The 13,901-nt window shown below is 27.6% G+C and overlaps 1 protein-coding gene and 1 long non-coding RNA gene across 2 annotated transcripts in view; one reads left to right on the forward strand and one right to left on the reverse strand.

Moving 5' to 3' along the window:
* The window catches only part of fz (frizzled class receptor), a 178,469-nt gene extending 167,294 nt beyond the window's left edge, over positions 1 to 11,175 (forward strand). Inside the window, exon 3 of the transcript XR_015812098.1 lies at positions 10,560 to 11,175. The gene's annotated coding sequence lies outside the window, so the exon portion shown is untranslated. The remainder of the gene's footprint in view (positions 1 to 10,559) is intronic.
* LOC148227535 (uncharacterized) overlaps positions 1 to 13,901 on the reverse strand; it is a 209,639-nt gene that overhangs the window by 1,287 nt on the left and 194,451 nt on the right. The gene's annotated exons all lie outside the window — the stretch shown is intronic.

A 13,901-nucleotide genomic window follows, 5' to 3' on the forward strand; every position in this document is an offset into this window, starting at 1 on the left:
TTATATTTAGTTAAGCCCCAATGTATTTTTAAATTATCGTCCAAAAATTTTTTAATTCAAGTTGTTTTTTTTTCATTGGGAAAAATAAACATTTCCTTGTCTTTTAATGTCGTGATGATCTTGTTATTTTAGTAAGTTGATTTTTGTAGCTACCACACACAGATGACCACGTTTGAAAGGGTCTTTGCCTCAAAATTTACAATAGTTTACTGTGTGTGTAGGAAACAACACAATAGCGTAAAGGATTTTGGACCACACAGACCTCGTTATAATCCCATAAATAACACGAATTTTTATAGTAAATATTCTACGTCATTGAGAGGATTCCTTTGTGGTGAAACGGTCAAGGATATCATAAATCACCGTATCCGTAACATTCCATAAAATACAATATGACCTTGGACGAGCGAACGTCGCTTTCTAAAGGCGTGGATCTATTTTGCCGTTCTAAGAAGCGACTGCAACGATATGCTGGATATTCGCTGTATGATTGCGATTGATCAGCAAGCTTTGTAGCCCTGGATATTTAAGTCCGGACTCCAACGAGGAGAAGGTAGTCATGAAGTCACAAATCACCGAGTCACCAGCAGCCGCCCGAAGAGAACATACTGTGAGGAGCTCCTCCATACCGAGCACCATTTGTTGCCACGCCACATGCTACACCTCTGAAGACCTCCCACCGACATCATCCCTGCGCCAGCTTTTCCAGCCTCTCTTTATGAAAACACATTGCCATTAATCGTCTGTCACAACTTATGTAAATATTGTAATAAAAATTCTAACTAGATTCCACATTGAGTGTCATTGGCTACGGATTCACACCCCTAGGGTTTTCAAACCCTAATAAAAATTAAAAGGATTTGAAAAATATATATTTTTAAAACGTTGCAGAAAATCATATAATAAATATATTGTAATAAGCATCATTTTATAGACATTAATACACATATATGTTTACTATTGCATATTCTTTTACTATTATATTTTATCAGGAACTTTTTTTTTAAATAATCGATTAATGTCATTGAAGTGTGGATTACTAATATATATAGTCATTGCTTTAACATAATTTTTTAAATCATAGAATATAATCTTTCTATTATTTTGCGGGTTTAGGTTATTTTTATTATTTTGAGTTATTTCCGCATGTAGTAGTATTATTTAAAATTTTAGATAATTATTCTGACCTCACGTTCAAGTTTAAAATTCAAGGATATTTTACTAGAAGATTATTATTATTTCAAAAATTTTGTAATTGGCTAAAGAAAATATTTAGTTATTTATGACTTTTTTATTTAAAAATATAAGCTGTATTTGAATAATTTTTAAAATTAGGCTAAATATATATTAAAATAAATTCAGTATTCAAAACGATTAAAAGTATTATAAAGTTTTTTATTATGAAACAAATTTATATTAAAAAAAAATATGTTTAATTTGTTGACATAATGTCTCAATCTTAAAGAGATAAACTTAAAACGTCATTAAAAATATATTTATAATGCATTAAATTGTGAATAAATAAAATAATCCAATACTATAAATATATGTAAATATTTTCAATAAATGATATTCGATACGGAAAAAAAACAAATTGAGTTCCCAATTTTGTACAGAGCAATGAAAGAAGTTTTCCCGAGCGAGCGATACCTCAGTTAAGGGGGTCGAGGGGTGCAAATTCAAAGTTTTCATTTTCTGAGTTATTAGCAAAAGGTTTTGCCAACGCGGAACTTTTTCCCGCTCGCAAAATGTCGTTAGTTCGAATTTTTTTTCACTCTCTCCCTCTCTCCATCGGCCGAATAAGACTTATTTTTCTCAATCCCCGTGATTTAATAATAAAATTCCGCCGGGTACAAATGGGCTTTGGGCAATAACTCAGCCTGCCCCCAGGCTGACTCGGGAGATGAGTCAAGAATTTACCAAGTAATCTCGAAAGTTGATGATGAATACACTGCCATTAAAATTACATAAATATAATACTTTTTAATAACGTTTATGTTATACTCGTTTAATTCCGATGAAGAAATTCAGACGATACAACTTCTGTTCATTTTAATTTGCATGAATTTATTCAGCAGTTAATGAAAAAAGTCTATATGCTTGATTTGCTTTATCTAAGAGAGATAAAATGAAACTGGAATAAGATATCTTACATAATATTTAAATATATCAGAAATAGATTATATGATTATATTAATATAATAACAAATACTGTAATGGGAGAGTGAGAACTATACAACTTTAACCTTGCTGGTTAAAAAATAATATTTCAACGATTTATTTTTGGATTTATATCTTTACATTTTATTATAAATTTATGTATACATAATTATAATATAATGTTTAAAAGCATTAACTTTTCCGCTTAAGCAACAACAAGTAAATAAACAATAACTACGTTATGAATTCTGTTAATTAATTCATGAATACTTAAAACGTAAAGTATGATAATATAAGATACGTAAATGGTTATTAAAATAAATAGTTTGGACAAGCAATTATATTATTTAAAATTTTATTAAATACACTATGTCGTTAATTTATTTTTAATTAAAATAAAAAGTATCATATGTGTTATATTTTGAATTAAAATATTTATTTTATAAATTTATATAAAAATATTATATAGAAATCATATATTTAAGTTAACTAATTTTTTATTTAAGTTGTTAAGTAACTCTATTTTTCAATTCAATACTTCATGGGTGTCTTAATTTAGTCATGAAATTGAAATGTATTAGATAATAATTATGATAAGTTTATTTTAGCAAATATAAAATATATTTTATATTTACCAAACTAGTTTTTTCGCTGCCAAAAAAATTTCATCTCTGGGTTCATAAAGAGCCCAAAAAGTATTTCCTAATACAAGGTGGCTGAAAAATCTCTTTTGAATTTTATTTGTCAAGTCAATCGTATTATACAACCAGACAAAATATTTGCATTATAAAAACTGTGCACTATACGTAAATTTACAATGCAAATATACCCATATAATTTATGAGAACAGCGAAAAGCAAATCTCAACTTCTTGGAAACCTTACAGCATATATTTTCTATTTCCTGGTAGAATCTGTAATCCTTTTCTAATGAAAACAACAATGAAGCACTACGGAATGTATAACAATAATATATTTAAATATAATAGAATTCTCTTACAATAAGAATATGATATGATATTATATTTATAAACATAAGACAAAGTAAACAGCGGTCTTTAAGAATCTCTGTAATTTATATCTTTGCATAATTCATTTAAATAAGTATTTTTGAAACTCGATTTTAAGAGAACTAAGCTTAATCTTATCTAATAGTAGCAGACACTTCGTATAATGTAATTCACCTATCTCAACGTCGCAAAGTATAAATAAAAAGTTTTATATTGAACAATAACATTTTTACGAGAGGCAAATTAATAACATAAATAAAAAGGACATGTACGAATTTTATTACCCATAAAATAAATAATTTATCAAAAAATATTTTATTATTCAATAAAATTGGATATCCTGCGTTCGGGGCAACATTTTTCATAATAATATATTGCGAATCAAAATGGCCTCAGTGGCGATATCTTGCAAATTGAAAACGAAGCGAAGAAACAAAATGTGTCTTCGGTATATGTGTTAAGGTCCATATTTCAAGTTTGCTTGACATATTTTCTATTAACATGCATATACCTAAGGCATGTGCGAGATAACGCCACACAAAGAATGTGAAGAAAAAAGAAAACTGTACACCAAAATATGATTCTAGTACAACGCATAAACCTAAATAAACAATAAATTGATGTAACGTGGCATATCTTAGAACGTTATGTTGTATTGATATATGTTTGTAAATATAACGCTTAATAAATAATAAAAAGAGTATACTGAATAAAGAAACAAACACAATAAAAAAAGGGTTAGTATTATATAATTATGTTTGGAACTGCGTCCATAAAATCTGTGAAAACACTGCTCATTTTTCTAATATTTATACATTAGTTCCTAATTTTTATGTCACTATCAATTCTCTAAATCATTAGTAACAAAGCTTAAAGTCTATATACGACGCGTATTAATAAAATTAATATAATCTTAAACTGTGGGATTTACAAACGCGTATGTATGTAAATTTTTCACTGTACAAAGTAAAATACATCTATATATTTTACACATCAGTTGCAACTTGCTAAATATTTAGCTGACATAATTATCGTTTTTCAATAATAAAAGGCTGTAATAATTAATTGTAAATATTCTACTTTTATCAATTTTAGCGCGTCCAGTGTCTAATGATTATTTTCAGAATGAAACTTGTTAAAGAAAAGTGATTTTGACATATATTTTGAATTTTGTATGAAATACAACGTCTTACATATTTTATTCTATCGTACAATTTGTTATAGTAAAGGTTGACGAAAATAAACTAACCGACATTAGAAAAAAATGTATCCTATGAATAATAAAAAAATAAATGCTTCAAAACAAAATAAAAAAACTTATGTTAAGCATACTTTACATCATTATCATAAATAAGAGCTTAATATTAAATATAAGGCATATTTACAGAACGTCGGATGAGCATCGGAAAATAATTTTTGCAGATTAGGTCCGAGTGATGTTCTTTATTAGACAAAAAGACACTTAGTGGATCTGTTTGATATATATTTTAGCGTACGATTATTTATTGTGTATATTTTATTGTAATATAATATGACGTTAGCCCAATACGTTACACCGGTGTAAATTAAATAAATAAATAATAAATATGTAGTGAGACACTAGACGGAAATCTAAGTTTTATTTATATTAAATCTATTTTATTTATTATGAACTAATATTGCAGTTTACAATCAATATATATTACTATGAAAACCTAGCTCGGTATTATTTTACTTATTAATTACAATATTCATTCGTGAGATTAGGCATATCTAAAAAAAATAACACGTGACAGTCAATCAGAATTATAATTATTAATTTAATAATAATTCCGATCTTTTAAAAATGATAAAAATGAAAAACACTAGGCCCATATTGAGATTAAAACACAGATTTTTAATGTATTAGTCATTGATTTACACTACTGGTTTATCGTGCTGGAAATTATGAATACCAATCAGGTGTTAGTATCAGTTGGAAGTGACAGAGAATTTTTTGAAGAGCAGATGTTATTGCTCTTGATTGTGTGTCAAATTAGTTGCAAGCAGGTTTTAATAAAGGGAAAAAAGCTTATTTATAAAAAGTCTTAAATAAAGCGTGCGTATTTATTTATGATCTATAAATAAAGCTATTGTGGTGGTTTCATGTTATTTTTACGTTAATGAATGAAAATATGTGGAGGTAAAAAATGCGATTCTTTCTGTACTGTGCATTTTTACGAGTACAATAAATCGTTTAGTAGTGACTGTGGTGTTTTTATTGTGTCTTCAAATTAATATACTATTTATATTCTAGGTTCATAAAGCGCCATTATTTGAATCAAGATCTTTTAAAAAATAGGTACATATGTAGGATCATTAACAAAATCCTCAAAAGTGATTTATTTAATAACCAATGAGGTTAATACAGAATCAGATTTTAATAACCGTATATTCCAAAATACAAGTAATTATATATTATCACCAGCACAAATGTACAAATAAATACATATTTTTAAAACAGATAGGATTTTGGAAACATTGATATAAAATACCTTAGCACCATTGTATTCTCTTGTAGTTGTATTTTCTTTGGTGCTTATTAGTGCTATCGTTATTTTTTGAGCTGTTTTTCAATTTTATTAATTTGAATAATATTCGGTGTATTTTTCGACATTCTTGGATAATTTTTAACAACTTGATTTGTAGCACATTTATTTAGCAGACTCATATGATATTAAATAAGCTATCTATGGTTTTATCTACAATCTTTTTTCGATGTTCTATAATATCCATAACAAATTATTATTATTATTAAATCATCAGGATTTGAACTATCCTTTGCAATTATCAGACGGTTGCTTAACGTAGCTTCCTTAAATTACTGTTAGGAAAGATGTGACACTACGTCCTAGCTGCAATATCTCGAAAATGGTCGATTGCTATGGATGACTATTATTGATATCTATGTTTTTCTTTTTACATTTTAGTGAACTATGTATCGATTTAAAGTCAAACCAATCCCGAAAAATATTTATTATTTTATTTGTGACTTACTATGTTCGTTTTGAACAGTATAACATGATATATGTTACAGTAAATGTAGAGTTTTTATTTCAATTATATTTTCACTAGTACAAATACAATTTTACTAATAGGGTCAGTAAAAATGTATCAAACAATTGACTGATAATCATGTCTGTAATGATTACAATTATACAATTTTGTTTTGAAAATAAAATTCAATTGATATTCCCTAGTAAAATTATATGCTGCACTAAACTGTAGTTGAAACTCAATTTGACAGTCCCGAAACGTATATTTTCTGTTCAAACCTAAACGAACCAATCAAATTCCACTTGATCCAATAAAGGTTTTAAAACTAAAGATTTAGAACTTTCATCAGAGTCACATCGTTCGAAAAAATACTACAATTTTTCGAATAAATTAAGCTAAGTTCAATTCTTACCTAATCGAATTAACATAAGGAAAAGTTTTAGAACTTTTATTAAGTTAATTCGTTTAGTTTGGGATTAGGTTTGATCAGTAAATGGTATTTTCGCAACTGTCAATTTAAGTTTCAATGAAAGTTTAGAGCAGAATATTTCCCTAGCACCAATTAAATAAAATATATTTTCGCTTGTATAAATACAATATATATGTATGGTAGCGGGAGGTAAAGTGAGCTGCTCTTTCGAGCGCGAGCGGTGAGATACTTCCCCTTTCGCTCTCTCGCGTGTTAAGTGACGAGAGTGAGAGAAATAATGTTATGGTGGTTCGCAAACTGAGATAGAACGAGTAGCTCGGTTCAATTTCAGTATGCGCGTATGCGTCCTATGGTTAACACGCACGTCGAGCGTTGCATCGTGGTCACGTGGTCAAGTTATAATACCACATGCTTATCGGGTACTTCAACCGACTCTTACTGACATCTTTGAATATTTTAGGGCGCCAAAAGGGATTAATTATCTTTTTGATAGTATATTCTTCTAACAGATATCGTTATTATATTTTTTTTCATATAAAATTAAATAATTAGTGGTACTTGATTTTGTTAAAAAAACCGTTTCGAATATCCTTATGTATTTTCCTAGATCGGTTTATATAAATGTCACACCATAACGAATTCTTATTTAGAATCAATGGCAACAAATTCTAGGATAGTCACAGATGTGGTGTTCGTATTCTGAAGTATAATTTTTATGCCTTATGACATTTTGCAAAAGCCGACAAAGATTTTGCATAAATTTAATATTTACGACCTAAAAGTTTTTACTGATATTTTATTGGTGAGTGCCCACACAAACTTAATAAAATGACAATTAAAAAATTGCGATTATTTGGTACATTTTTCGATCGCGCGTAAATATGCTAGCTGTACGTGACAGAAGTCGCCGTCCGGACGGATCATAAGATTCCCTATCGAGCTCGACGGTTTACCGTTACATTCTAATTAGAATCCACTACTATTTGCCTCTCAGCCATACACCGTGGGGGTGTTACCCTGCACTTCTAAAGAAATATTTACCATTTTATTTTTATTATATAATAATGCTCTTTTCTTATAATAAATATAAATATTTTATTGGTTTTGGAAACAAAAGTAGTAAGAATACATTTAATAATGACTATAATAATTATATTTATTTAAAATATCGTTGAAATTCCGCACAAAATTAAAAAAAATCAGATACATTAGTAGTAAAATTATAGAATGAAGTTAGTGGTATTATAGGTTAATCAAATTTATTCATTTAGCAATCCTGAACTAACGCCGATCCCCTAGAAATAAAAATGGGAGTGGTGTCGCATGCAACGAAGAAAGAGATAAAGCATGCTCATTCGTGTAACGGTATTTCGTCCAGATGACATGAGAATCTTATGAAGCTGTCCGGACGGCATATGAAATTTGCGACAGTGTGGTCGCTTACCCAAAGTCGTAGGTCTCGGCCGACTTCAGTTCTAGCTTTGGTTCGGACAACATCCAGAGAGTGTAGTGCAGACATAATACGGCTTTTACACATAGGCATTCATATAAATTCAATGAAAAGTATGCGGGTTTAAGATTGCAACGACCAATTATATGCAAATGGAAAGCAGTAGCAATGTTAAGTTCATTCGCTACTTGTTAAAATATGAATTCATTTTTATTTGTATTTTTATAAATTCGTATAAATAAATCTAGCTAAGAGTTATCTGTAGGTCACGATACTCAGAAAAGACGTGTAAAAGTTTCATTATCCCACATTTTTTCAATAATTTTTTTTTGAAATCAACTTGTATACATTATAAGCAAAACACATAAATAATACTTATACGTATAAAATGTATATCGCAGATTTGATTGTCGGTTAGGACTCAGGTGACGTTCCGCCTGCGGGGAGAGAAAAGATATTAAATCGCTCCGTGCACGGTCTGGAAAGTTTCCAGATAAACAAAGTTGTATATTTCCAGGGGCCCCGTACATAATGCGATATCCTACGACAAATTGTAATAATAAAAGAAAAGTGAAAGACGCGAAGGCCTACCTTTCGCGGATGCCTTCTATTGTTGTTGGCAAAGGTGACCGAAATTTGTGTGTTTAATATACGTGGGCAAATATTAAAGCCGACAATGCCACATACTTTTATGTAAATCACACACAAAAATAAGCATAAAGTACAATATAGCAAAGTCATGGGTTTATATGAGATTGGGAATTGTATGGATAAGTAAATACGCCTTCTGTCTCGTAATTTTGTTATTTGCTATGACATTTTTATTTGTAATAAGAATTGTATTAAAGTTATACTTTAATAAAATATTATAATAATACAAGAATACTATTAATTAGGCTATATTTGTTGATTTAATTTTTTATACTAGACATATAATTACACAATATTAATTTGGTTATTATAAAGTATTATTGAATATATATATATATATATATATATATATATATATATATATATATATATATATATATATATATATATATATATTTTCACACGATACAGAAAGCAAAAATAAATTGAATGTAGGAATAACTTTAGCTCCAAGCAAATATAAAAAGATACAACTAAATAATATGATTAAAAATACTTTTTTCTCTATTATATGTATAACTATACGCACTTCGAAGGCGAGTCACGTTTCTCTTTTCATTCTTTATACGTGCTTTCAATTGTTATTTAGCCGATAAAGTAACTTCTGCTATAATCTCAACTTCATCCCAAGAAGCGTCCAATGACTAAATCGTACTATATCTAGTTGTTTATATACAACACTTATTCGCGTCGTTTATTACCCCTCAGTCTAGAATATAAGCATTGTGAAAATTGTCTTTTTTAGCGTATTTATATAACCCTCGGATGGAAAGACAATCTAAACAATGGGCGATTTAAAATAAATCGTCGGCAAAATTCCGAAAAAGTTTGCATGAAGTGAAGGTCGAGGTGAATATTCTAAAGAAGGAATAAATCGATTTTTTTCATAACCCCAGTTAAACTTTAACGCTCGATATTTTAAGTATATTCATTAATAATTTAAAAGTTTGCTATTGAGTCGAATTTCCTTTGTGTTGAACATAATACATAACCAATATAATAAATCTGAAAATTCTGAAAGTAACCTCTTTAAAACCTGTTTTTATTCCCTTATGAATAAGGAAGAAAAAAAAACGCTCTTTGGAAAACTCTAACATTGTGATTTGGAAATAAGCACTACACATTTGCTTTCATGATACAAATATAATCGTAACGTTATTTTATTTTACAATATTTAGTAAGAAATGTCGCAATTTATTAATGATGGGTATTAATTTCAATGTTTAATCTGGTTAAGCATTATGCGGACCATTCCTAAACACGTGTACACACAAAGTAAATTCCAGAAAGGGTATTAACTGCCGATTAAATTAGACTCTCTATTAGATCTGAATTAACGTATTCCAAATTCAACTAATGGCCATTCATATGTGTGCTAATATTTGCATTGGTACTCTATTAAATGAGATTATTCATATGGCAATAAATAGAAGATTATGTAGATAAATATTGAATTGAGTAATGCGATTATATGTAAATATATCCATATATATAAATATGTACATGGTGTTTATATAAATAAAATGTAAATATAATATTGTCTTCATCAACAGTAGGCTAGTAATACTAAGTCAGTCTGCAAGGTGTAAAACAAATATCGTTGAAACCATTTTTCTTATAAAACGTTTACTTCTATAATGTTATTCATTTTACAAATAAACTAATACATTCTAGTATTAACAAATATAATACATGTTACTGGGTATAATCATTTTCTTGCTTATATTTTTTTAATAACTGCAATATAATAAAAAAATATTAAGAGACGAACCCAGATTTTTCAGGTACTAGTCACCAACTTATTTATGATTTATTGTGTAACTAATAAAAAGGGTACATTTAAGCCCACAGACTATATATATATATATATATATATATATATATATATATATATATATATATATATATATATATATATATATATATATATATATATATATATATATATATATATATATATATTTATATATATATATATAAATATATATATATATATATATATATATATATATATATATATATATATATATATATAAATATATATATATATATATAAATATATAACCTTACCTTATATGTAAATTTAAAAAAGGAACTAGTACTGATGAACTAGATATAAAGCACTCTCCTTAGGAGAAATGCCTGAAAATTTAAAGATTGCTACTATTGTACCTATACCTAAAATAAAAAATAGTAAAAAAGTTGAAGAAATGAGACCAATCAACATGCTACCGTGTATAGAAAAAATAATAGAAGAAGTAGTAATCAAACAATTAAAGGAATTTATTACTTCTCAAAACATAATATGTGAACAACAATCGGGATTCAGAGAAAAGCATTCCACTGAAATTGCATTACAAGTAGTGATAAATGATTGGCTGTTGGCTAAGGATACAAACAAAATCATTGGAGCAGTTTTCTTGGATTTCAAGAGAGCCTTCGAAACAATAGACAGAAAAATAATGTTAAAGAAATTGGAGAGTATAGGTATAAGTGATATAGTTTTAAGATGGTTTAATAATTACTTATATAAAAGAAAACAAAAAGTTAAAATAAATAATGTATATTCTGAAGAGAAATTAGTGTTTTATGGAGTACCACAAGGGTCTAAATTGGGACCATTGTTATTTATTTTGTATATTAATGATATAGTTAATAACGTGAAAAAATGTAAAATTCATCTATTTGCGGATGACACATTAATGTATTGCATAGGTGATAACATTAAAGAAATTGTAAATAATTTAAATAATGAATTAAGTATATTAGAAATATGGTTAAAGAATAATGTACTTAAATTAAATGAGAATAAAACTAAATGTATGTTTATTAATTATAAAAATGTGTTAGATAATAGTACCAAAATAGTAATAAATAACTCTAGTATAGAAATAGTGGATAATATAAAATATTTAGGAGTAATTGTTGATACAAAATTATATTTTAAAGAACATTGTATTATTAGTAGAAAAATAGGTTTATCATCTAGATTAAGAAATATATTAAGTATAAATACAAAAAAAAAAATTACAATAGTATAATATTGCCCCATTTTAATTATTGTGCAACACTATTAAATATGTTAAATAAATTAGACAAACAAATGTTGCAAAAATTACAAAATAAGGCAATGAGACTAATCTTAAATAAAAATAGATTAACTAATTGTAAAAGTATGATTGATTGATTAGAATGGTTGAATGTTCAAGAAATATTGAGTATGAATGTTTTAGTATTTATATATAACTTAGAAAATAATATTTTACCAGAATATTTTAATAAGTATATAATAAGAAATAAAGATGTACATAAATATAATACTAGAAATAGAGAAAATTTAAAGATAATTAAGTATAAGAAAACGAGTACGGCTAGGGGAGTTATGTACGGAGGTTTTGATTTATATAATAGTCTTCCAAGAGAAATCCGAAACAGCAAAAATATAACGAGTTTCATAAATGGAATAAAAAAACACCTTCGTACATATAGAAATAAATTATAATATTAAGTCTTTATTATTGTATATTTTTATTTTTTCTTTCTGTTATGTATTTTTTATATATTTTTTATATATGTTTACTAAATTTGTTAGATGTAAAGATTAGCTATTAAGCTAAATAAATTAATAAAATAATAATAAATAATACTCATTGTTGTCTATTATAAATTTAAAGCGTTGAATTATATATATATACATTTTTAACATTGACTTTTACCACTGATGCCTTGCTTTTATTAAATAATTCGAAAAATACTTCTTAACAAACGTGTACTTTTTATTATTAAATCACTAAAACTCTTAACATATTTTCACTTAATTAAATGTTATTACTCATATGTGAGTGTACGCATGTTGATAAAATAAAACCCACGCATGAGTGTATAATGCGAAATCAATTTATGCGACGAGATGGGAGAAAAAGTGCGCGGGAATTCCGCGGTATTCTTTTTCCGTTTTCCAAATTTTCATATGAAAATTCCCCAGGGCGCCCATTCCGTGAGAAATTGCGTGAAAAAATAGAAAAAAGAATAAAAGGAAAAACACGAGACAGCATAAGCGGCGTCATTACAAGAAAGAAAGTCCACATTCTTTCGCGAAGATCTCGGCGCTTAGAGTGACACTCGAGAATGCAAAGTTTCCTTTTTGTCCATTGCGAATAATCCGATGGGGGCAAAGTGAAAGAGAGAAAAGTTGGTTTAGCCCCTAAGTCATGTTAAAAAAAAAGGTTTAACTACGTCAAGGCTTGACGCGTTAAACGTTAATACTGCAGACGGCACTTTAGCGCTTGAGTAACGCTTTCTTTTGAGCTGGATAAGTAACAAGTTTCGTAAGGTGAAGTATTGAGTTTTTAAAAGTAATTCAATGAATAGGCAATTTTATATTTTTTAATAATAAAATTAAGTTTATTTTTTTTATATATAAATTATTAATCTAATCATCATAACTCTACAGATTTTATAAATGTACAATGATGATATGTTCACAATATATTCACATAATAGCGTAAAAACACTTCTAGAAATTGTAAATCATGTGAGATATCTTCGTAATCCCTGTTTGGAATTAATTGGTATTTTTATCATTTATTTTAGGGAATGTCAATATTGTTTTTAATGAGCTAACTAGCCAATTAACTGTCAGCTTTCGTGGTGAAAATATTTATAAAATATAAATGTAAATCGCAAATTAGACTCAATCAAAATATATATTATTGTGTATTATCAACAAGACAGTCTGTCGATTATAAACAATTAAAATGGGTGCAATAAATTGGGTTAAGTGTGAAAATAACTATCCTTAGTAAAAGTAGAGTGATACGAATGTGCTTAGGTGATTTTTATTGACCAAAGAAATGGTTCTAGCACGTATGGAATGGACCAATCGATACAAAAGCTGTACTGTTTTAGATTGTCAAAAAATGAGGCCCTCTGATTAGAGTAAAATAAATTTATAAGGATCAGATAAGGTGCATTATGATACAGAAAGATACAGAAAAAATGCTTCCAGGCAACTGTGCGAAATTTAGAGAGTCAAATTTTATGGAGGTGTGTTTTATATTCCAGAATAGAAGGTATTTTTCTCTATTGACTATCTGTATACAAATTTCTGGATTTTTTTTCACTGCAACTTGACTGCATAATAATAATGTATTTATACTTCATTATCATTATTTTAATTAATGCAG

This window comes from Plectrocnemia conspersa, unplaced genomic scaffold (assembly GCF_051122295.1).
Source record: "Plectrocnemia conspersa isolate PC_06_02 unplaced genomic scaffold, ASM5112229v1 ptg000013l, whole genome shotgun sequence".
Classification (NCBI taxonomy): Eukaryota; Metazoa; Arthropoda; class Insecta; order Trichoptera; family Polycentropodidae; genus Plectrocnemia; species Plectrocnemia conspersa.